The sequence below is a fragment of the Phascolarctos cinereus genome, unplaced genomic scaffold (assembly GCF_003287225.1).
Source record: "Phascolarctos cinereus isolate Bilbo 61053 unplaced genomic scaffold, phaCin_HiC Scaffold_2;HRSCAF=192, whole genome shotgun sequence".
Taxonomy (NCBI): domain Eukaryota; kingdom Metazoa; phylum Chordata; class Mammalia; order Diprotodontia; family Phascolarctidae; genus Phascolarctos; species Phascolarctos cinereus.
Window position 1 is genome coordinate 356603672 of NW_027555625.1, and position 26996 is coordinate 356630667.

At 40.1% G+C, this 26996-nt stretch overlaps 1 protein-coding gene across 6 annotated transcripts in view; it reads right to left on the reverse strand.

Moving 5' to 3' along the window:
* Nucleotides 1-25140, reverse strand: part of TRAF3 (TNF receptor associated factor 3) — a 164374-nt gene extending 139234 nt beyond the window's left edge. For 2 of the 6 annotated variants that reach the window (XM_020971155.2, XM_078150397.1), the window contains exons 1-2: nt 24597-25140; nt 24038-24321 (exon numbers count right to left, since the gene is read on the reverse strand). The gene's annotated coding sequence lies outside the window, so the exon portion shown is untranslated. The remainder of the gene's footprint in view (nt 1-24037; nt 24322-24596) is intronic. The other 4 variants (XM_020971159.2, XM_020971158.2, XM_020971157.2 and 1 more) reach the window with 4 other exon arrangements.
* Nucleotides 25141-26996: the final 1856 nt, after the last annotated feature.

Sequence of the window (26996 nt, forward strand, 5' to 3'; positions counted from 1 at the left end):
CTCTATGAGATCTACATACACATCTAGGGTAACCTTGAGGAGAATATGAAAAGGGAACAGGCAGGTTTTCACAAACTGCATTCTGCATCAGACCACATCTTCACAGTTACTCAACTGACTGGAACATGCAGAGCGTACAAAATCTCATTGTGATTATTTCCTGTTGACAATAAAATGGCATTTGATTTGGTAAAATGAAATCTAGCCACGTCTCCAAGGCATATGTTAAAAATCACACAAGTTTTCATTAGATGCAAAAACAGAGACAGATCTGTTCAGTGATGCATTGATTATCAATGTCAATCAAGCAAGGCATAAAATAAAGATAGATGCTAGACAAAGGTGTTCATCATTGTCAGGGAATATGTCCAGTAAAGAATCCAAATAGAAATGAAATTTCCTGTGGGGGGATGACGTCCTCCAGGTACTCCTGTCTACGCATCTGGAGTGAGAGGACCTGAGATCATTCACATCTCAGATACCTTCTATCTGTGTGATACTGGGCAAGTTAGTGAGCATCCCTGGACCTCAGTTTCCTCATTTATAAAGTGAAAGGACTGGACTAGATGGCATGAGGTCCCTTCTAGCTCTGAATCTATGACCCTAAGAATTGTGCAGCCCCTTCCAACATCCCCAAGATGCTCCTTAAAATAAAAACCATCCTTTTAATACCAATATTCTGGCAACAATGTCTATGAATCTGAGAACACAGTCCCTGAAAAACCAAAACTTCCGGTTCCCTAAAAGGTTAACAGAGACACATTGTATGCTGCAGCACATTACTAATGATAACATGCATGCAAGGAATGGCATAAAAGATATGATCCAGTATGTAACCTGAATATTAAAGGTCACAGCATAAAATAATTAGAAGAGGCCCAGATCAGATTCCTCTCACAGCTATGGCCCTCTAGAGGGTAGAACAAAAAAGACAGAAGCAATCACAAAAAACAAAATGGATAATTCTGATTACATAAAATCAAAGCTCGTCAATTTTATCCTTGCAATGTCTCTCGTATATGTCTCCTTCTCTCCTCTCAGACTGCCACCATGCTCATGCAGACCCTTATTCCCTCATGCCTGAATTATTTCAATAGCCTGCTGGTGGATCTCCCTGCCACAAGTCTCTCCCCACTCCCAATCATCTCCATTCAGCCACTAAGGTGGTTTTCCTAAAGTTCAGGTCCCAGTATGTCACCCTTCTACTCAGTAAACTCCAGGGGCTCCCTACTGCCTTCAAGATCAAATATAAAATTTTCTACTTGGAATTCAAAGTCCTTCATAACCTATTCCCAGCGCCACTACTTTTCTAGTTTTCTTACACCTTATACCTACCACATACTCTTTAATCGAGTGACACTTCCTAGAAAATATACTCCACCTCCCAACTCCTGGTATTTTCACTGGCTGTCCTCCATGTCTGGCTATCTCTTAACTCCTCCTGGCTACCTTCAAGTCCCAGCTAAAAATCTCACCTACAGGAATCCTTTCCTTGATCCCACTTAATGTTAATGCCTTCTCTCTGTTGATTATTTCCTATTTATCCTGCACATAGCTGTTTACACGTAGTTGTTTGCATGTTGTCTCCTGCAACAGACTGAGCTGCTCAAGAATAAGAACTGTCTTTTGCCATTCTCTGTGCCCCCACTGCTTAGCACGGTGCCTGGCACATAGTAGGTGCTTAATGAATGTTTATTGACTCTCCAACTAAAAAGGTTTTCCATGAACAAAATCAATCAACTAGGATAAGAAAAGAAGTCATTGCAAATTTTTAAAAAATTGTACTGATTATCTCTGAAAAGGGATACACACATATTTATCCAAGATAGAAGAACAGTTAGACGGACCGATGGATGGATAGATAGATAGATAAATAGATGATAGACAGATAGATAGATAGATAGATTTCCAAGACAGGAGATAAAATACTTAATGCTAAGATTCATTCCCCAATGGATAAGAACAAACAGCTCTCAATGAACTACAAATTAACACTATTTGAAACATTGTTCCAAATCATTAATAATGACAGAAATAAAAATCAAAACAACTCTGAGACTTCCCCTCACACTCAACAAAGTAGAAAAATGATAAAATATGGGAATTACTGATACTGGAGGAGTTGTGGAAAAATCAGTAAATATGTACACACCTTTAGTAGCATTATGAATTGGTCTCAACATTCTGGAAAACAATTTGATATTATATTAAGAAAGTGATTAAAATGCCCATATTCTTTGAGCCTGAGATCCCTCTGTTAGGCATTTATCCTAAAGAAGTCTATGACAAAAAGAAAGGTCTCATGTAGGCCAAAATATTTATAGCAACACTTTTTGTAGTAGCAAAGAATTAGAAACAAAGTACATGTCCATTAACTATTAAATGACTGAACAAAGGGTACTTAAATGTAATGGAATATTACTGCACAAAGATGATAGATAATAAATCATGAAAATCAAGATTACAGAGGACAGAAAGACATATGAAATGATGGAAAGGGAAGTAAGCAAAATCATGGAAAAATATACCTTAACAACTCCAACAATGGATATTGACAGAACAACAACAAAACAATCAAAACTGAAGGGTGCGTTACTATCAAGCCTGGTGCTAAAGAAGAGATAGAAGAATACACCACCCTCTCTTCTTTGTAGAAGTGGGGGGACTATACGGAATACTGCAAATAACATCAGATTTTGCTAATGTATTGGTTAGTTTTACTGAACCACTTTGGTTTTTTTCCTCTCTCTTTTTTTAGTCTTTGTTTTAAGGGATGGCCCTCTGAATGGGGTGGAGGGGATGAGAAAGTTGATGTAAAAAACAAAAATTTCTTTAAAAAATTTATATATGTGTACATGTGTTTTACATGTGTGTGTGTATATGTATGTGTGTATATATATACACACACACACATATATATATATATATATTACATAATATCTGGATCCATGCTGTCAAACTCAAATAGAAATAGGTTATTAAGTTGTATATAAGGATCCTTGTGGGCAACACACTGACTCAGAAAACCACAATTAACATTACCTATATTCTGTTGTACTTTAATCTAGTTCCCCAGCTGACCATGTGTGACACCTCAAATCCAGATGATAAAAAGGACCATTGTGATCAGAAAAAGAAGACCAGTAATGTCACAAGAGCATGAGCTAACATCCAATCTGAGTGCTGCCCTGGTACAACTACAAAGTTAGAAGACCTACAGGAGGACCTCTACCATGTTGGTTAGAACCCTTATGGAGAATTTGTGGAAGGACATAGACAAGAGTCTCATAGGATGAAAAGAAAACTGTCATCAAGGACACCATGGATTCATTAAAGAAATACTGATGACAATACAAGCTGAAAGCAGAAAAGGTACTACTTAAATTGTATTTTTGGTGCAGAGTGATTTCACTGGCTTTAGCAACTCCTAAAGAGGAAACTGTCTTTACCAATGCAGATCAACAGCTCTGCTGCAATTTAAGAGTCTTGCAGAGTTGCTTAAGGCTCTGAGATATTAAGTGACTTGTCCATGGTCACATAACTAGAGACATCACTTGAACCCAGGTCTTCCTCACTCAAAGGCCAGTTCTTTAAGACAGATAGATAGATAGACAGAAAGCAGACAGACAGATGTATATACCACATATATGTATACATGTACATTTAAATTTCACAGGTTTGTCTTATTTCCTTAATAACAGCTGTCTATAAAACTCAAGATTTATATAGCATCAACACCACAAAACACCTATGAAGTAGCTAGAACATGTATTATAACCATTTTACAGATGAGGAAACTGAAATGATTTGCTCAACATCAGAAAGCTTCTAAGTGTTGGTAATCAGTCTAAGGTCTAGGATGACTGGAATCAGACTTTCTACATTTATGTATCCACATTGCCTTACATTGAATAGGTATTTATATATGTGTTGATTTGATTTAAAAATTAGGAATACCACAGGTATCTGAGGCAGAAAACCAATCATGTCAAAAATTAAGGAACCACAGATTTATATTGGGTTTGCCTTTACAAAACACTTTCCTTAACAAGAACCTGTATGGTAGAAGAGGAAAACCAAAAAGGAACCAAGGGCAAAAAGCATAAAAATACAAAGAGCAGAATTATCAGAGTAATAATGGTAATATGACTTGAGAAAAACTGAAATTGATAAATGAAACAAACCAACAAAGAGACAAGTCTTCAAAAACATATTAAAGGAGCTGAAGTTCTCCAAGCACAACTCTCAGTCACTGAATTCCATCAAATCATACTGGGAGGCCTCCAACAATGATGGGTAAAATTTATTCAGTTCTCTTAGGATGGAGTGACCCACAGAGATCCAGGGTCATAAGCCTTTTTTTTTTCCCCTTGAAACTGACAAATTCCTCGACATAACATGCTGGAAGCCAAGTTGTCTCAGACAACCACAACATAAGTGTGAGAGAAAAAAAAAGATCTACAAACCTCACAGCTTGACAGTTGAAGGAAATAAATATTTAGTAAACAGACCACTACTATGATGAATGTTCCAAAAATCAAACTTCTCTTTGGGAGGTAGACATAGTACAGAAATGTGTATGAGGAAGGCAAATTGTGAAATTATTATTTAAGGAGATACTGTCTAACACATATTTTAGAAGGATCACTCAAAGGTTACCTGAGAACTCTTATCTGCTATAAATTGATGCCCTTTTCTCAGTCTTCTTCTTCCTTGATCTCACTGCATCTCTTAACACTGTTGACTACTTTCCGTCCTCCTTCCTGGATACTGTTTCCCAAGACACTGCCCTCTTCTGGTTCACCTACCAATCAGACTGCTCTGTTTCCTTCTCCTTTGATGGTTCATATCTATCTATCCCCTTTTTCCCCCCTCTCCCCACTAAATGTGAATGTCCTATGAAGCTCTGACCTACAGGCTTTCTCTTTTTCTTTCTCTAAATTTTCTCCCTAAGGAAGTTCATCTTTTTACCTGGGTTCAATTATGTTCTCTTTTTAGATGACTTCCAAATTTATGCATGTATTGCTAATGGCCCTTCTGAACACTATTCCCCTATCTCCAAGGCCCTGCTGGACTTCTCTACTCAGAAATTCCACTGACACCTGCACTTCAACATACTCAAATCTGAATTCTTCATCTGTCCGCCTAAACCACTGCTCTGCCAAAGTTTCCTGTTTCTGTTGAGGGCACCCAACTTTGTAACTCTCCAGTAATACTAGAGGACTCTTTTCTGATGTTTCTTATTTTTCAGTTAGGTTAAGGTAGATAGAAATGGCAGAATAGACTGCTGGAATCAGAGAATCAGAGGGAGTGAGAGTATGGGAACCATTGGTGAATGAGTCCAGGCAAGAGTATCAGTGAGGTCTGTTGATGAAGACAGGTGATTTAGGAGATTCAAGGTAAAGGGCGCAGCCATTAACCGTCCTTAGATAGATGGTGTTGGTTTGGTGATATCAGCCATTACCAAAAGAGGCCATTGAACTGACTTTGTATGTTAACATGAGCAAGCACACAGAAAACAGATATAAATAGTCTAGTCGAATTTTCTAACTTCATTAACCCTAAAACTAGAATCAGAAGCTCTAAGATATGCTAAAAATGGGAGTCTACAAAATATAACACTGATATGTTACAGCTGATATATCACATTTCTGGATTTGTACTCTGTTCCTGAAGAAAGCATTCATGTCATATAGGCATGAGGTTTCTAAGCAGTGTTTAACCTTGGGCTTTTGGCATTTGGCCTCTGTTTTTTTCCTCCTCAAAACTGAGCTATATTTTCCAATATATTTTTCACCATCGTTCCAAATGCCCACTTTCGTATTGACAATAGCCTAATATTATGACATATATTAACCAGAATTTTGAGTTCTTTGTAAAATTTCTCTACCTCTTCACCAGCTACAAAAATGATGGCTTATAAATAAGCTTCAATTATCTTCATGGAGATCCTTTTTTATCCTCATCATGGCCATTGCAAGATAAGATGACAATATCTCACAGAACACTTTCCAGTTTATGGGTGCAAAATGAAATCAATTCCACAACCTCTTTTTGTTTGCCTTTTCAAAGAGAATCCATGAGCCATTCTTCCTTTTAGCTTTAACTTCCTTACGTATTCTGACTTCACTTACAGAAAGAATAGCAATACTAATGTGGTTTAATTTTTCTAATAATACATTAATTCTTTCATCATTGGCCAAAGATCTAACATTTATAATGCCTACAGCTATGTTAATATTTATAGATGCTTTAAAAACATTATTTTTAACATCTTCTGATGCTTTTCCACTGCTCCATTCTCGTCACTATGGAAGGAGATGACATAATCTTGAAATTATTGATGGATTATTTTACAAAATATCGCTGTTAAAGGAAAGTATCAAAAGAATGGGAAAAATTGTAGATGGTATTTTTTCCCAGACCTGTGATTTCAGTGGTATAGAGAACTTCTTCTATCAACATGGAATAGCAACATCTCTATGGTTTTAGTTTTAGAGTGTCGCATGGGGGCACTAAGAGTTAAGTTAAGCAACTTCCCCAGGGTGTGAAACAGGACTTACCAGGTCTTCCTGTCTCTGAAGCTAGCTCTCTATCAAGTACATTATTATTATCTCCCCCAAAACAGGAAATTGAGGGTACGTAACAGAACAATATGCCTACTTTCTCATCCTTACATTAACTTCATGAAAACTATCTAAACACATATCAAAGTTGGGTAAAAATATTAAGACACAGGCAGACATCTTTAGTCACACAATGAACTAAAAGGTGAAACAAATGCAAAACTTTGCCATGCTTATTGTTTGTTGATTACAAAGAGGCATTTGACTTAGTAGAGCAAAGCCAAGCCTTAAAGCCTCTCCTCCAACCAAGAACTTTTCATACAAATGCTAAAATCAGGCAAGATCCCTTGATAATTGCAACCATAGAAATAACTGTGACCAACAACCCTTTGACTATTCTTAAGTAAAGCACAAAACAAGATGCAAGTTGCCAAAGATATTTACTACTCTCATGGAGGAAGTGCAGCACAGAGTCCAAACAAAAAAAGGATAGATGATGAGGTCCTCCAGATGCTCCTACTACAGCTGATATGCTAATTGCATCAAACCCCACAGCTAGCATTACAATTCCTTCTCAATGGCACTCATGATTATTCAATAATAATTCAAAATCAATCCAGCCAATCCATACAGGAAAAAGTAAGTGGATAAAAATGTCTATTGTCCAGATTATGACATGAAATAAGAGGCCAGTCTATCGGCACCTACATCTGGGACAGGTACTGAAGGTGGACAATGAGCTGGGCATAAAACAAAGGCCATAAACTGGGATAAATTGCATTTGGGAAAGAGCACAGTGCTTTAAAGGATCCCAAACTGCTCCCTGACACAAGACATACCTTGTTTAATACAAATATTTTTCTTGGCGATATTGCAGGGTCATGAACAACAGTCAAAGTTGCAGGTAAGCCAAAGACTAATGAACAGATTCATGGTAGGCACAAATAAAACACAGCATATTTCCAGTGATGTACAAATTTTGACATAAGGGATACCAACAAGAAAATGTGTGTGTGTAGAAAAGTGGGTGGATTAGTTGTGAGGCAAGAGGAAGGGATAACAGATGGGCAGCCTAAATGTTACACCAGAATCCACAAAAGTAGAAACACCTAGATGAAGACTTACTACATGTTGGGTGTATCTGATGTACTCGATTTATAAAAGAACATGGACCAGAATCCTCAAGAAGGACAATGCCTAGATGGCTTGCAATCTGCACTAATAGAAGGAATACCAACAACTGATAATATCATAGATCCACTGATATAGGAGTTTCTAACCTCCAAAAGGTTCACAGATAGATTTCAGGGGCTTCCCATTCCATTTTGGATCGGAAAAAAATTACAACTTTATTTTCACTAATCTCTTACTGAAACTTTAAATTTCCTACAGTCATGAATGTAGGGAACAAAAGTTTTCTCAGAAGGGATCCAGAGGCTTTACTAGACTGTCAAAGGAATCCATGACACAAAAAGGTTAAGAACCCATACACCAAGGTAAAGGCAAGATCCTGTGCTGGAATTAAAAGGTTCTGTGCTATGATGAAGAAGGAGGAGGAGGAGGAGGAGGAAAAAAAAGTAGCCCTTGTTCTTAAAGTATTTACTCTCCAATGAGGGAGAGACTGAGATACAGCCTTAAGATGAATGATCATTACAACAGACAGAATATGATAATGGCAATGCAAGGATCTTCACAAAGTACAATAAGAAACATAAGCAGGGAAAGATCACTATTTTACAGTAAGGAAACTGAGGCAAAGAGTTTAAGTGATTTGCTCAGAGCAGCACAGCTAGTAAATGAGGCTACATTTGAACTCAGGCCTTGTTGACTCCAGGCTCAGCTCTCTATCCACTGCACTCCCTAGCTGCCACCCTATAGGCAGAGATGTAGAAGCAGTGTATAAAGTATAAGGCCTTGATTGGCTATAAGAAATGCAGAAGTAGGCAAGACAAGTTCAGGGAGTAAAGAACAGTCCAGTTTGGCCTAAATATTGAGTACATGGGAAGAATAAAGTGAAATAAGGCTGGAAAGATATATTGGGACCAGATCACATAGAGTTTTAAATGCCAAGCTGAGGCATTTGTATTTTATCCTAAAGACAATAAAGAACCATGTAAGGTTTTTTAATATGGGGTTGATATGTCAGATCTGTGCCTTAGGAAGACGATTTTGTCAGCTACCAGAAAGGTAGATCAGAGAGGAATGATGTTGGAGGCTGGGAGACCAGTTAAGAAGCTATTACAGTAATTCTAGCAAGATGTGCTGAATTAAGGTAGTGTGAGAGTAGATAGGAAGGGCAGAATGTAAAAGATATTACTGAAAAAGAAATGACAAGATTTAGCAACTGACTAGTTGTGGAGGTCAAGGAAGAGGAAAGAATCAATGACTCCACATTTTGGAACATAAGTGTCTGGGAAGATAGTGGTCAACTGAGAAAGGCAAGTTGGGAAAAGAAGTAGGTTTTGGAGGGAAAATAAGTAATTCAATTTTGGGCATGTTGATTTTGAGGTGGAGATGGAAAATCTACGTGGAAGTATTTATCAAACATTTGGGAACGTAGCCCTGGAAAACTCAGAGCTGAGATTAGGACTAGACATATAGATTTGGGAGTCAAGGGCAAAGACAAAACCTCCAAGGAAAAGAGAACAGAAGCATACAGAGAACTCTATTTACCCTCTACTCCCCAAACAGTAAGAAATAGTGACTCCCCCAACTCTAAGCTATTGGTCTTGACTTATTCAGGGAAGAGGAATATAGGGGTTGTTATAAGGTAAAGAAATGAGCACTGGAGGAGGGGTATCATGAGATAACAGTCATTAGATGAAGTTTGCCTTAGAATCACAGAATCCAAAACTGGAAGACACCTATCTAGTCTGATACTCTCATTTTACACGTTTAGAAATTGAAGCCTAGGGAAGAGAAGTGACTTATCTAAGGTCATAAAGCTAATAATAAGTGGCTACTTTTCTTTCTCTTGTTTCCCTTCATTCAACACACTCACACACAAACACACACACACACACACCCCAATGCAACCCCAACAAGCACTTGGATTGGTAAGAATAAAAAAGAGCTGAGGTTCTACTCAATGGTGGGGTCAACAGTAACAAAGGGAATGGAAGGGGGAAGGATGAAAAGGAAGGAAATCTCTAGTAGCAGCTAGGGAGGGAAAAGAGTTCCAAGGTTCACTTGGCTGTGGTAACCTATATAAGGGATCTATATTGCCTCCTCTTATATATGCTCCTAATTTATATTTTAAAATAATCCTGATCAGAATAATCCTCTACAACACCAAAGGATGATGGGGTTACACTACAGGAAAGAGCTTCTAAAATTTCTAAGAAAAGCAGCATTTATATTAGGGGGTTAAAAAAAAAGTATACTATATAACCAATTAATGTTGTGGGAGTTTTTTTCCAGTTGAGACCTGTGATTTCAATGGTATAGGAAATGCCAGTGAGGAAATTCCTTCAACCAAAGCAAACTGGCAATTGTCCTGCAATTTATAGAACTGGAGAGTTACCTGAGCCACTGAAAAGTTAAGTGACTTGCCCAAAGTTGTATTTGTATCCAGGTGAAAGAATTTATAATATGGATTTGAACTGAAATAAAATAAGTCATATACAAAAAATATTTTTCTAAATGAAATGACCTTACAGGATTTTTATGAGTAAAGTGCTTTACAAATCCTAAAACTATACAAATGTGAATTATTATAAAGATGCAAGAATTTTAATTTCCAAACACTTTTAACTTTGTTCTGAACAGTTTCCCAATTAAACTCATTTAAATCATTTCTTCCACTTCTGCTTATGTGCAGTTTTCAAAGCTACCCCATATTCCTGGAAGCACCTCTCATCATCCAATAAACCAACTTTCTTTTTCTTCAATTCACTCATGAAAGCTAATTTATTTTAGAAAAATCTATATTATAGCTGCCTAGTAAATCATAAAATTATGGAAACACTGAGCTATCATTCATCTTTATTTCTGATATATTTAGTTCCCTTTTTGGTTAGAGTTATAGGAAATTGAAGTTTATACATCAAGTCACACTGAAGCTAGTCAGGGTTAATATGATTCTGTGGTCAATTCAAATGAACATTTAAGTGCAAAGTTTCACTAATATGGCCCTTAAACACTTATTAAACAGTGTGTACTCTAGACCCTAGAGATGAAAAAAAAATTGGTTTCTTCCTCAAAGAGATACTGGGGAGTAAAGTAAACAAATAAATAAATACATACACACAAGGAAATCAGGGGGTGGAAGAGCACTAACTACAGTGAGAAGTGAAGGTTTCATAGAGGAGGTAGCATCTAAGCTGAGACTTGCGGGTTCTGAAAGGCACAAAAAAGAAAAAGCACATTCCAAGGATATGGAACATCAAGAACTATAAATGCATTTTGGCCAGAACACAGAAGGGTAAAGGGGAATAATGGGAAATAAAGTTGGAAAGGTATGTTGGAGCCAGATTGTAGAGAGCCTTAAATGCCGCACTGAGGAGTTGGTACGTTATCCCAAAGGCTATAAAGAGCCACATGCCCAGACCTGTGCCTTAGGAAGATTATTTGATAGCTGCACTGAAGATCTATTGGAAAGGATAGAGACTAGGGACAGGAAGACCAATCAGGAAGTTATTATAACGTCAGAGACAAGGGGTGATGACAGTCTGAACTGAGATGATGGCTACAAGGGTAGAGAGGTAACCTAAAAAATATTGCAGGGGTAGAACACCCAGGACTTGGCAATTGGCTAAATATGAGGGGAACAAGGGAGAGAGAAGAGTCTAGGATGACTCCAAGGTTATTTATCTGGGTGACTGAGAAGATGGAGGAGAGGTGCCTTTAACAGAAATAGCAAAAGCTTAGAAGAGGGGAGAAGTAAGGGGAGTCAGGAGAGATTTTGGTTCAAATTTCAGCTCTGAAATTTAAGAGCTCTGTGACCCTTCAACCCACTTCATTTCTCTGAAGCCGTTTCTTAACCTGAAAATAAGAAGAATACTTCTTCTTCTTGTTATTCAGTTGTGTCCAACTCTTTATGACCCCATTTGGGGTTTTCTAAACAAAGATATTGGAGTGGTTATCCATTTCCTTCTCCAGCTCGTATTACAGATGAGGAAACTGAGGCAACAGCATGAAGTGACTTGCCCAAGATCACACAGCTAGTTAGTAAGTGTCTGAGGCCACATTTGAGCTCAGGAAGATAAGCCTGGCTCCAGGCCTAGCACTTTATCCACAGCGACACCTAGCTGCCCTGGGAGTAATACTTGTATTCCCTATATTAGAGAGTTACTACAAAGAAAGTGTTTTGTAAATTTCAAAGCACAAAAGAAATGAGTTATTGCTGTGCGTAAGGAAGGCACCATACTAGGCTCTGCTGGGTGATACAAAGATCAATAAGGCAATTAGCAGGCGAGGTAGACAAAGCACTGGGCCTGGAGTCGGGAAAATCAGAGTTCAAATCCTGCCTCTTACTAGCTATGTGACCCTGGGCAAGTCACTTAATCTCTGCTTTAATTTCCTCATCTGTAAAATGAGGCTCATAATAGCATCTACCTCTCAGGGTTGCTGTGAGGGTAAAATGAGATATTTGCAAAATGCTTTGTAAACCTTAAAGTGCTACACAAGGACTAGCTATTATCATTACAGTCTTTGCCCTCAAGGAGCTTATAGACTAGTAGGGGAAAGAAGACCCTCATCCTCTGCCCCCCCAAAAAAGAAAAAAACAGCCTACTGGCACAAAAAAGAATGTGGTAATTGTTTAACAGAGGAACAAAGAAAGTGCTATGTTGAAAGACTTTCCCAGAATCATATTCAGTCTTTTTTTCCAAAATAACCAACATCATTCCTCTGCTAATTTGGAAAAGGGGCTTTTCCCCTCACTAACTCATATTCCTTTAAGTACTTTGTAGTTATAATGAAATGAAAAGACGAAGGGACAAAATTCTCTCTACACAATGAACAGGCCTCAGGGATTTATTTACCACTAACAAATTAGTGTTTGCAAAACACTTTAAAGATCTAAAGTGCAACATCATGACTAAATACTGTTATTACTAGGCAACTGGTTCAAATGTAAATCAAGGGGAAGACAAAGTTAGAGAGTTGTTTCGTTGGGTGTGAACAGCACCTAAAGCAGGTGGGTGAATGCAGGTTAATTAAATTTGTAACAGGATTGGAATGTTGTTGCTCACTATATTAGGTAAACACGTTGAAATATAAGGAAAGCAAGAGATTCCAAATGAAAAAGTTAAAGATGTACAAAATAGTTATCAAATAAAATCGGGAGAGGGGAAGCGGAAGGACTATTCCATAATTAGCAAGTCTAAAGAAGAAATGAAAACTGTATTTGAAAATGAGGTACAACTGATCCAAAAATCAGAAGGCCTAAGTTTTAGGCCCAATTCTGCTATTAATTTGCCACACGTGACCTTAAGCAAGTCACTTAACATGAAGTGAGTCCCAGTTTCCTTACTAGCTATAAGACTTTATATTTCTATTTGACTCTACTTTGCATATTTCTCCAATCAATTCCTTTTTTCTATTCACATGGCCACCTTTCTACTTTAGGCCATCATCACCACTTATCAGGACTACTGCACCCTAACTGATCTCTCTGCTTCAAGCTTCTCCTTTCTCCAATCCATCCTCCCTCCACATAGCTGCCAAAGTGTTTTTCCTAAAGTATGATCACGTCAATCCATGTCAATTTAATGGCTCTAGATTCCCTCTAGAATCTAACATAAACTCTTTTGTCTGGTATCTAAAGCCCATCACAACTTGGCTCCAACATACCTTTCTAGCCTTATTTTACATATATATACTCCCCTTCACACACTCTACCAGCCAGTTAAATAGGTCTTCTTGCTGTTCCTTCCTCCACCTCACTCCATGCCTCTGCCCCCATGCCTGGAAGGTACTACCTCTTCACCCTGCCTCTTAGAATACCTAATTTCTTTAAAGTTTAGTTCAAAGGCACTTTCTGCCTGTATCCTTTCCTGATCCTCCCAGCAGGTAGTACCACCCATCAAAAGAAAAAATTATTAACTTGTATTTACTTTGATCAACCCTCAGCCCAGAAAGCCTTTAGAATTCAATCATGAGGCATTAGAAAGGTACTGAATTAACTGTAAAGATGCCTCTATGCCCTGAAATTAAAAAGCACTCCATCTCACTGGAAGAGCAGAGTTCTAAATAGTCATGGGGCAAAGTTTCAGTCTGGGGAAATCAAAGTTGAGGGGAAGAGATTTACCTCTCTTCCTTATCTGTCCTCGCAATAGTCCTAACAATAACTTTCTCTGAGAAAGACACTCCATCCAGCAGTTCAAGAGTTTGTCACTTTTAGAGAGTTTGAGGCACAAGAGAGGGAAGAGAAACACACTCCACACAGACACACTCAATAAAGGGAGAAAGCAGCGTCAAGAAAGAAGACCCCTGGTAATAGAGAAGAGAGCCAGCTACTGGGAGGAGCAGATCCAGGAAAGTGAGCTGAGCAACTTATCCAGCTCCAAGGGGAGCTGCATGAGGACTCCATAAAGAGCAGGCCCTGAAGCACCAGGAGTGGCGAGGTGTTGTGGCCATACACACTCTCCACATATGTACCCCCACTCTTCCCATGGATGCTATGGATGTTTTGGCACACTAGGTTTCTAGAGGGAAATGCTTTCTAGCTACTATGTTTACTGTGCCATCTTAGCAAATTCCTTTTCTATGAGTTAACTGTGTCTACTAACTGACTTAATGAAAAGTGAGTGGGGACTGAGGCTCACGAATACACACTCACAGGGTTCCCACGTAACATCCCCTATGGGCCATTCTTTTAACTTGTATTCACACCCTCAGACTGGGTCTTCCTGCAAAATTTCATTTTAATCTAAAACAACCTTTTAGATTAAAATTTTAATGTCTAAAACTCTTCACTGAATTATCTTCCGTATACTGACTAAACCTTTACTTTTTGACTGCTATCCCCTTACAGGTCACATTAAGTTCATCATCTTAACCAATTCACTTTTTTTTTCTACTTTATAATTGTAATCAATTTACTTGCTGACATGGAATCAGTATTTAAGCTAGGTGAGCACACAGAATCTCATACCTCGCATTAGACTGGGCACCAGGAAGAGGTTCTACCAAACTTCCACTGTTACAGGAAGAAAGTAGTTATTCAGTAACCCCATTAAAAAATAAAAACCAAAAAAACCTCTAAAAGTTAGCATGGATTAAACTCTAGAATTTTACTTACACACATCACCAAAGTCCTCCTAATGGAGGACCTGGGTCCTCAAAAGTTATACACCTTCTTCAGTGCCTTGTACATGTTGATGTTCAGTTGTGGTCCCATTTGGGGTTTTCTTGGCAAAGATTCTAGAATGGTTTGCCATTTCCTTCAGATGAGAAAACTAAGGCAAACACGGTTAAGCGACTTGCCTAGGTTCACACAGGTAGGAAGTGTCTGAAGCAGTATTTGAACTCAGGTCTTCTCGATTCTAGGCTGGGTACTCTACCCACTGTATCACTAGCTGCCTTATACAGAGAAAATGTTTAACACAATGTTTGTTGAATAAGGATCTGACTGTGCTAAAAAATTAGAAAAGACTTTAAGTAAAGCCTGACAACCATTACTGTCATGTCTAAGTTTTTATTTCTCCTAGCAGCTAGTACAGTCCTTTGTACACAGTAGACACCTAAATGTTGCAGAATTAAACTGAATTATTATCAGACGACCAGCCTAGCTATATCTGAAGAAGGTTGGCTAACAGGTGATATTGACTGTCAGTAACTAGTGAAATGTGGCCAAGTCATGTGCAGCATCAGGTACCACACTGATGAAACCAAGATCTTTCAAAGTAATTAAAAATAGTATGAAAATGTATTCATCCTGAATTTTTATATTTGAGTCAGCAATAACCAAGTAGTTTTAAGTGGCTGGCATTAGTAAAGCCAAAGTCATAAGTATGAGTCCAAGTACCTTCATTTTCCTACACAACTAGACTGCAGTTCAAATGAGATAATGAATGAAAAACACCTACCCTTCCATTTAAACGTAGCAGAAAAACTTCCATTGTTATTGTTACTGTCATTTTCATAATTACAAGGCAGACCATTAATTAACCATAAGAAGCAATTTGACATTAAATGGCTTCACAGGTCAAATTCTATTTTATAAGAAAAAAAATAGGTTATTAAAGCAAAATGTACAATACGATGCACTCTTCAGGTTCCCATACCAGGGGACCATGTTGGTCATAGATGAAAATATTTTCTCAATTGCTTCTGTTTCTGATTCTCTGCCCTATTGATAATTCTAATTCTGTACTTGCATCAAAGCCCGCCTCAAGTTTCAATTTATCCATGAATCCTTCCATGAATAATTCCAGCCCCCAATGAGCTTTTCCTTTTTTGAATTTCTTTACCATTTATAGTATGTACCACATAGTCCAGCAGTTTATGAAATGCCGTCTCATCTCATCATCTGCCTTTGATACCTCAATGTGACAGGGAGGTGTCCTTGGGTTCTCAAAGGCTATGCCAGCATAGTACAAGCACTGGCAGGTCCTACCACGCTGGAGAGGCTTTAAACACAGGCCTAGTAGGCCTGTTGGCTGCAGACCAAAATAGCTAAGTTTGGAGGAGCTCATTCCCTGCTTGGTCACAGAATGAAGAGTTTTTCAGGCTTAGCAACTTTTGAAGATTAGTTATAGAAGGACTGCAATCTTTATCAGTGAAGGGAATACCCATGTAGTCCCTTGAAGCACTTAAGTACTGTCATCTACATAGCACTGCTGGAAAATTTTCTAGAGAATAGTTTTTCAATCTTTTGACCACGATCAAGGGTAACAATTTTTCAGAATACGTTTTATTTTCTTTTAGCTTCTTCATGTCTGTACATTACTGTGACTCCTAGAAGTCAGGACTTTTCCCATACTTCCCATACAACCTAGCACATTACTAGAGGATCGGTGAATGTTTGATGACTTTTTCGTACTTCCACTAATTACCCTCTTGCCCACAATGGGACCTTGTGTAAAATTCCACATAGTAGAGCACTGTGTTACGGTAAGATTCTATGTATGACAAGCTGCCAGAAGGAAACAGTTCAAGTACTGTGGAAACACAATCAGGATAACACAAGATTTAGCAGCTTCTACATTAAAGGACCGTAGGGCATGGAATATAATATTCCAGAGGGCAAAGGAGATAGGATCACAACCAAGAATCACCTACCCAGCAAAACTGAGTATAATCCTTCAGGGGAAAAAATGGTCATTCAGTGAAATAGAGGACTTTCAAGCACTCTTGATGAAAAGACCAGAGCTGAAGAGAAAATCTGACTTTCAAATACAGGACTCAAGTAGAGCATGAAGAGGTAAATAGGAAAGAGAAATCATAAGAGACTTATTAAGATTGAACTGTTTATATTCCTGCATGGAAAGATGATATTTATAACTCATGAGACCTTTGTCAGTATTAGGGTAGTTGGAGGAAAAAAATTATATGTATGTATATGTAGATAGATAGATAGAGGGCACAGGGTAAGTTGAAGATTAAGGGGTCATATCTGCAGAATAAAATTAAGGGATGAGAGAGGATGATACTCAGAGAAGAAGGGAGAGGTAGAATGGGGTAAAATCTCACAAAAAAAAACAGAAAAAAAAGTTCTTACAGTGAGAAGAAATGGGGAAGGTGAGAGAGAATGAGTGAATCTTATTCTCATAGGATTTGGCTTAAGGAGGGAATAACATACACATTCAATTGGGTATGGAAATCTGTCTTACCCTACAGGAAAACAGGGGGAGAAGGGGACAAGAGAGCAGGGGGATGATAGAGAGGAGGGCAGATTGGAAAGGGGTAATCAGAAGTAAATACTTCTGAGGAGGGACAGGGTCAAAAGAAAGAATAGAATAAATGGGAGGGCAGGATAGGATTAAGGGAAATACACTTAGTTTTTCACAACATGTCTACTATGGACATGTTTTGCATAACTGCACATGTACAACCTATATTGAGTTGCTTGCCTTTTCAATGAGGGTGGGTGGGGAGGGAGGAAGAGAGAAAATTTGAAACCTAAAGTTTTAAAAACGTATGTTTAAAAAAAATGTTTTCACATGCTACTGGGAAATAAGAAATACAGGAAATGGGGTACAGAAGTCTATCCTGTCCTACAGGAAAATAGAAGGGGAAGGGGATAAGAGAAGAGGAGAGAGACAGACTAGGGGAAGGGATATTCAGAATGCATGCCATCTTGGGGTGGGAGGAAGGGGGAGATGGGGTATAAATTTGGAATTCAAAAACTTGTGGGAGTGAATATTGAAAGCTAAAAATAAATAAATTCATATTAGATTCTATGTATGACAAAAATGTTTCCAAGCCCCAGCCAATGTTCCACTTATGGCAAATAAACGTAGTAGGTACTTAAATATAGTAAAAAAAAAAAAATACTGCCTCTACTGAGGCAACTGAGAGGGTACAGTAAATAGAGTGCTATGCGTGGAGGCCTGAGCTCAAATCTTGCCTCAGACTTACCATGTGACCTTTGGTAATTCACTTAACCTATCTGCCTCAGTTTCCTCAACTGCAAAATGGTGATAATAATAGCACCTACCTCCCACATTGTTGTAAACATCAAATGAGATAATATCTGTAAACTGCTTAGCATAGCACCTGGCACATAACAGGTACTCAGTAAATGCTTATTCCCTTCCCTCTACTATGTGACTTTGGGCAAGTCGTTAAAACCTTCTGAACTTTAGTTTTCTCTTCAATAAAACGAGTATAATAACTTGCACTATTTACCTTATAGGGTTGTTACAAAGGTCAAATGATATGGCATATGTACTTTGTAAACAAAGTGCTATAACTGACACATCTATTCACCTTGTTCAGGTGAACAGAAAGCTTTGCATTCTCATTCCATGCACTCTCAATTTGATTCACAAGAGCTGTCCAGGACACGCACATACAAAGATGAAACATGGAACTGCACAGAGGAACTGGAAAGAGATGTGTTCATACCTGTAGCCCCTACAAGAAACCACATTCACTAGGTAGCCAGCACCACACAACAGTGCTGAAACATCAAAAGAGGCACAAAGGATAAGAGCAAATCCAAAAGTCACTTTGCTCTTGCAAGTACTAGAGACATTGGCAGAGCAGGGGGACTACACGCAGAGGAATAACTGGAACTGATTTTTTTCTCTGGTATCATTTGGACTATATAGGGCCCAAGGGTAGTTGGGATCCACAAGGAGAGAGGCATACTTACTAGCTGTGCGCCCCTCAGCAAGTCACTTAATCCCATTGCCTAGGGAAAAATAAATGAATGAATGAATGAATAAAGAAAGAAAGAAGAGAAGCTTGCTTGAGCTCTTTAAGAAGAGAGAGAAGAGTTTATCTGATGGATAAGAGGCTCAGGTACAAATTTTTTGTTTTTGTTGGGTTACATAAACCTGTCCTAAATTCAATGTCTCATTAACCTGAGTGCTTGCAGGGGAGCTAAGGGCCCTGCCTGGAAAAGCAAATGGAACCAGATACTGACTGTGCCGGGATTTCCCTGGGTAGGCTCAAGACACAAAGAGACTCTGTGAGAGACTTCCCCAAAACCATACTTAGGTCCATGATGTCAGAGTCCAGGGCTCAATTAACAGAAAATTTAGACAAAAAAAAAGGAAGGACAATTCTTTGGATTTTAATGTAATAAAATTTGATCTGTAATAGTAACATTTCACTATCTCTTTGTCCCTTACCAAGTCATCTGCATAGAGATATGGAGTTTTTCCAGAAAAAGTGCTTTATCTTTCATGATGCTGTCTTCTATTTTCTATGTAACACACACACACACACACACACACAAACAGGCACACACAAAGTGTGTCTATTACACAGGCTTTCAATAAGCATTTTTTTAAATGAGAAAACCATTTTGTAGCAATTGTATAAATTAAAAGATACTTCAATGGCACAAACATATTCTCTTATGAGTTTTTTCTTCCTTTTCCATTTGCTTGCTGTTATAATTTCCAGCTATTTTGAATTGCTTTTACCTTTCCTTTTGAGCAAAAAGCCTCCAACAGTTTCTTACTTTGTCTATTCCACAACAGAAGGCCACATAGCTTAACTAATAAGGGACCAGTATCATAATCCCCTCAAGCACTACCTTAGACATACTAGCTGTGTGACCACAGGCATGGCACTTAACAGCTCAGTGCTCCAGGCAACTCTAACACGACCTGAGTTGCTTGCTTATCTGCACTGGTGGAAAGAGTTCACAAAGACAGAAGTTCTTAGAGTGATTAAAAATCTAGACAAAACAAACAAAAACCAAGACAATAATAAATTCTTCCTTTTTGTCTATTGCCTTTCTATGGCCCCCTATCCTCTAAATTCCCTGCCACTAAATCTCTACCTTGCCTCATCTTTTTTTCTGCAGCTTCATTTTCAGGCATCATCTTTGTCACTGAGTCTATTTCTTCTTTTATTCGCCCTATCTTACATCTTCTTTCCACTGTTTCTTCGTATTCAGATCCAAAGTATTTTAACACCATAGTCCAGCCATTTTAAAATGTAAGGTGTTCTTGCATTCCCACCAAAAAATTTTATCCAAGAAGACTGTCCATTTTATCTTTTTAAATCTTATTTTATCTAAAAGATAAAGCAGACTTTATATTACATAAAATTGAAAAGATTTGTTTTTGAATGAACAAAATCAATGCAGCTAGATAAAGAAGAGAAATGAATTGGGGAAATCTCTGAATTAAATATCTCTGATATTCATAACACATAGGACATAAATATGTAAGACCAAAAGCCATTCTTTAGTAGATAACTGATCAAAGTTATGAACAAACAGCTTTTAAAAGAAGACTTGCCAACTATCAATAATTACATAAAAATGCTCCAAATCGCTAACACTGCATGAGAAATGCAAATTAAAACAATTCTTAGGTTTCACTTCACATCAGATTGGCAAAGATGATGAAATACAGAAATATGTTGGGGGGGTGAGAAAACAGGCAAACTAATACATTATTGGTGGAATTGCAAGTTAGGTCAATCATTTTAGACTTGGAATGTGAGTCACTAAATTGTTCATACTGGGGCAGCTAGGTGGCACAGTGGCTAGAGTAACAGCTCTGTAGTCAGGAGGACCTAGTTCAGCCTCAGACACCTACTAGTTATGTGACCCTGGACGAGTCACTTAACTCCAACTGCCTCCAAAAAATAAAAAATAAACTGTTAACATCCTTATGACCTAGAGATCCCACTACCCCAAAGAGGTCAAACACAGAAAGGCCTTGTATATGCCAAAATATCCATCATAGTACTTTTTAGGGTAGCAAAGAACTGCAAAGAAAGTGGGTGTCCATTGATTAAGGAATAGCTGAACAAATTGTGGCCTATGAATTTAATAGAACACTATAGCTGTGCCATAAGAAACAATGAATATGAGGAATCTGTAGAAATATAAGAAGACCCACAAGAACTGATGTAGTGATGTAAAGCAAAATAAGAACAATGTACATACTGTGACTAGAGTTATGTCAATGAAAAGAACACTAAAGCAAAGCCAAATTCTGAATAATTATGACCAACATTTGTCCCACAGTACAGATTACGAAACACAACTCCCTCCTTTTGATAAGGGTCGGGGTCGGGAGAGGAGGGGGACAACTAAGAAGACAGAATGTTGCACTAATAAGATGTGATCACCGTTGCTTGGTTTAATTTTTTTCTTTTTTTATAGCAAATCATTCCATGGCAGTGATGTGAGGAAATTTACTGGGAAATGACTGATGCAAAAACAAAAGACATTAATAAAACTTTTTTAAAATGACCAATGGCAGGCAATCTTGCTCCTATAGAAATGATACACAGTCTTCAAGCATGAGAATATAGCTTCTGAGCTAATAGTTCTTAAATTGGCCAATGCAATAAAATTTCAGCTATTGCGTAACATTTGATAGGCTGGATCACATACTGTTCCTGTTATATCAAGATGGGAAAACAGAGATGAACAACTTTAACACGATTTCCTTTCTTTGGTCTAACTCAGACTTGCAACACAGTAACAGTTCAATCTCTCAAAGAATTTTACAATAAAAAATAGTGTTTGAAAGAAAAAAAGCCTTTTTTTTAAAGCAATGATTAATACCTATTCACATTTCAATGTATTAGATATCTATCCTAATAGTACCCCAAAGCATACTACAAATTTTTTTTCGCAAGATTTAAGATTTCTCACAAGGATTTATAACCAAAAAAAACCTGCAATACAATATTCCCATTTATGAAATCTGTCTAACAAACAGAGGTCAGTATCAGTAATAAAACAGTGTTATAATCATGCCTATAAGAAAGGGGGTGTGTGTTAAGGGAAGGAGGAAAGCTGAGAGAATAAGCTGCAGTTCCTTAATTATTTCAGTAAAAATCTGTCATTTAAAGACACGAACAATAATAAGGTTATTTTGGTGGGATTAACTAACCATTGGTCCCTGCTATTGTCTGTTTCCATCTAATGTCTTTATAACCCTCTCCCTGATCAAGAGTCTTATTAAGAATTGGAAGACATAAAAATAAAATAAATTGGTCTCCTTTCCTATCACAGAAAAATGTCCTGTGTATGCTTAAAAAACACTATCACTATGCTGGAATTCTTTCTAGCTGCTATTTGGTTTCCTATATTATAGGATATGACAGCTGGAACAGATTACTCTTCAGTGAGATGCCTTACATTGTAAACCACAGCCCTGATAAGGTTTGATTTTAACTAGTGATGCTAAAATTCAAAGTCTGTCAGTATTTCCATAATAAGCCCCTACTCTCAGGGGTTTCCAATCTGGCCATAAAATTTTCCTATTTTGGCATTAGTGTGGCTTATTTTGTTTCAGTCTAGGAATGGCGAAGCTTTGGGTGTATGTTTTAATTCACATTTAAATTCTTAAGGAGATTTTTATAAGCAGAACATGACAACGCAAGTATTTTCCTTTAAGTTTTTTTTTCATTCATTTAAATTGAGAATGGCTTTATACTATTTTATCAATCTCTCCCTATACCTGATGAAGCCTTTTAAAATAAGAACATTTTTTAAAGATTCCACGTACAAAATAAGTGGCTTTTAAAATAGCATGTGGTTGCATACAATCATTTCTTCACAAAAAGATTAAATCATTGCCAAAACCAAGATTACAGAAACCAGCCTCTTCCAAGGTTTTACTCCTAATATGTATTCACAGCATATGTCAAAAAATAATGGCTCCTCTTCAGTTGTATGCTGTGAATATAAATTAAGAAAAACATACAATGTGCTAAATCCTGCTTTCTTATAATGGCTACAAAAATAGAATACACCCCATTTCTGGCTGTAAATTCATTCTAAGATGAATGTAAACATTTCAAACACAATTTCCCCTTTGGCTGGCCATTAATCATTTGAGGATATCTTGGATTCCTAAGCATGTCCTTGGGACTTTGTCCTCAATCATTTGTTACTCCTTTAAAAAAATTAATTTGAGATCATTTTAAACGGTGAAAATTTTTCCAAAGGTCTAAGTATCAACTAGACATCCCAAAAGGGGCTAAGAGTTTCATTAATATGTAAGCAACAGCTTGGCACCTCAAGATGGAGCTGGAAATGAAGTAGTAGGAATAACTGTGATCATCATGGCTTTTGGGGGATTTCATTAATATCAACTGAAGATAAAATTTTGCAAGCTATCTATAACTGTATTACAGTACTTTTCTATCTTACAGGCCACTGCAGTTTTCTGATTATGAATCAGTCAGAGGTTCATCTGCAGAGGAATGACTCAGTATAAACTTTCAAATAATGGCTTAAAAAAAAACCTAAACTCAACCAGGGTAAGTACATGCATGAATTTAAATGCTTTGAATGGAGTGTCTCTTTTTCTGGGCTGCATAGTTTTATCCCTCTCAGTACACGCAACACTGATTTAAAGAGAGAGAGAAAAGAAAATCACATACAATAAGGCCTTGGAATCCACATTTTCTGGAAAGCTGAGGACAAAAAAAGATTCTTCTGTGTTGACCAGGTGCAACCGTCCACACTGAAACATTCTGCGGATTTTCCATGAGGGGAAAATCCAGATCACATTAGACTTGCATTCTTTAGTGTAATTCTACTGCCTCTAAGTAGCTAAGAGCAAATTATTTAAGAGAAAAAGCCATAAATAGTGTCTTAACCCCAAGACATTTCCAAAGGAATACCATCTTTCCCTTACAAAGTTTTTCAAAAGTTAGATTAAAGCGTTTTTAGTCTCCAGTAGGAAGAGAATAGCAGAGGAAGAGGTGGCCGATGCTTCTTTTAAAGCCCCATGACCCACTCACTACCAGCTACATTAGGAAATATTGAAATGGACAGAGGTTTCCATAAAATATAACACCAAACTAAGGCAAGAAAACACACACACAGACAGAGAATTGCCTAGGGAGTCCTGGGCCAGGGTAATACTTACTAATCCATCCTTTCTTCAGCAGCGGCAGCAGTGCCGGCACCACGGTAATGCCGATCAGTTTGGGGGCCCGCGGCTGTAATGTCGCCCCACTGAGAAGCCCGAGTTTTGCCAGGGCAGCAACAGGGCAGGCAAGAGCTGGGAAGAGGGTCTAAAGCCCAAGCCTCCAGAAGCAGGATCAGCAACCACAGCAGCAGCAGGAGCAAGGCAAGAGATGAGGGTCTGAGAAGGATCAGGAGCAGCCACAATCTTGAAGCAAGAAGCTAAAGAGAGCAGCAAGGGCACAGCTTGGGGGGAGGGGGGAGGGAGAGAAAGAGGGAGGGGGGCGGGGGGAGAGGGAAGGAGAGGGAGGGAGGGAGTCTGAAAAAGCTGCAGAAGCAAGTGCCCCGGCCACACCAGGGAAAGGTGGCTGCCCCGCCTCCCCCCTCCCTCTACACGCCCACCCCCCTCCCTTCAGCGTAGCAAAGCAACGTGGAAGAGCACTCACACCAACCCCCGTCCACTTTCTCGGGGGTCCCCCCTCCCCTTCGTCCTCCCCTCTCCCCCAGTTTTCCCCCCTTACCCAAGACTGATAGATCTGCCACCGGCTAGGGCTCCTCAAAGCCACTGGTCGCTTAGGGAAGCCAAGTGGGTCCTGCTCCCCCTTCCGCGCCCTCCTCCTCCCCCTTCAGCCCCATTTCGCAGGCGGGTGGGCTGGGCTGCGTGTGAGGGCTGGGGGGTGCGGTGGGGGAAAGACAAGAGGGAGGGGGAGAAGGAGCAGCGCCAAATTGAGGGGTTGGGGGAGAGGAGGAGGTGGCTGCCGTCCCGGTGGAGAGGAGGAAAAGGAGGGAGTAGGGGGGTAGGGGCTGGGGGAGGGGTGTGAGGTGCTGGGGAGAAGGGGGGGAAGAGCTGGGGCTGTAGCCACCGCCGCCGCCGCCGCCGGTGGGGTTGGAAAGTCCCTTCTGTGCTGTAATCCCTCACACAAACACACACACATACATACATGCACACACTCACACACACACTCACTCACTCACTCACTCACTCACTCACTCACACACACACACCGCACTTCCTCTCTCAGCACTGGAAATCCCCTTGCTCTGGCCCTGCACTGGAGGCGGCGGCACCCGCGGCTGTCACAGCCCAAGCCAAGCCCCGCCCACTGCGCCGCGGCTCCGCCTACTCGTCTGGTCCCGCCCACTGCACCTGATGCTCGCTGGCCCCTCCCCCGCAGCCACTGCTGTCGGCACGGGAGGGGGAGTCGTCTATCTCCCCGCAATACCTAAGCACACACGCATCAATTTCTTTTCTTCTTTACACCCATTACTCTTCTCTCTCTTTACCCTGTGTATACGGGGAGGGGGGTGTCCAACACTTCATTTTCTCTTCACACGCTCTCTCCGACAGATAGGCGTCTATAAGCGAGAAAGCTTGCCCCCCACCCCTAATCGATCCGCAATGCTTAGGGCGGGGGCGGGGGGAATGTCATTTAACAACACACATGCACTGCCTTTTTTCCTTCTCACAACCATCAACTCGGACACAGCTTTATGTAAATAAAGGAAAGAGGATAAAATGCATGCACACAAGTACGTGCACCCACCCACTCACATATACACACACACCCCTTTTTCTCCTCATACATCCCCCTTCCCCGCCAGCTAACACGGCATGTGTGTCTATGAGAAAATGATCTGTGTCCACAAAGGGGCTAATTTGGCCGCCCCTTTCTCTCTCACACACACACACACACACACTTTTTCTTCTCATAAACCCCCTTCCTTGTTCACGGACATAGCCAGTGTGTCTATGAGAAGCTAGCCCTATATCCACGAAGGGGTTAATTTGCCCCCCACCTCCACAGCTTTTTTTCGCAGAAGCCCCCTTCCCCTCTCTGGCCACAGCCAGTGTGTCTACGAGAGTGGGGCCTGTAAACCATAAAACGAGTAATTCTGCTGCTCCCTCTACGCATTTCATTCACACACACATACATACATACCCAGACACACACACACACACAGAGCCAGTATGTCTATGAGTGGGGCCTGTGAACCATAAAGCGAGTAATTCGGCTGCCCCCTCTCCTCACTTCATTCACACACAGACACACACACACACACACACACACACACACACACACACAAACTTTTTCTCTATTTAAGCCCCCTTTCTCCCTCCTAGCCGGCCTGTGTCTAGGAAGAGGGACCCTGTGTCCAGGAGGGGGGTAATTGGGCCGCCCCCCTTCACACACTCATATACACACACTGTTTTGTAGGTCTGTGGGGGGGAAGAATCTAGCTGCCCTCCTCACTCCCTCGCACGCGCGCGCGCGCGCGCGCACACACACACACACACACTTCTCTTCATGCACCCTCTTCCTCTCCGCTACATCTATGAGAAGCAGGCCTATGCGTCGGGGGCGGGGGGGCGGTAATCTGGCCGCCCGCCCCCCCCTTCCCTTGCGCGCGCGCGCCGCGTCCTCGGGGCCCGGGCCAGCCTCAGTTGCTAAGGCCTCCCGCCTGGCGCCAGCCCGGCCCTTAGCAACAGGCGGCGGGGCGGGAAGCGCTGGGCCCGCCGAGGGGGCGGCCCCTGCGGTCCCGGATTTAGACTCTCGGCTCCGGCGGCCTCGGCTGCCCCGGGGCCAGGCTAGGGGATGGTGGGGACGGCAGGGGGGAAGAGGGGTTGCTGCTTTTCTGCGTGCCCCTTCTCCACCAGTGCCGTGCCAGCCCCTGAATTAAACCTGCCGCCGGCGCGTCTCCCTCCTGGCCCGGGCTGCAGCCGTCCAGTCCCTCTCTCTGCTGCGGGATTTAAAAAGCCACACGCCACCCCACCCCCAACCCGTGACCCCTAGCCTGGGTCTCTGGGTCCCACCCACCCACCTCTGTCTATGCCTCTCCAATCGCCCCCCCCTTTATATCATTTTATGTAGCCGTTACAATCCAACAAATATGCTTATCGGGGTGCCCACCCCGGGCTACGG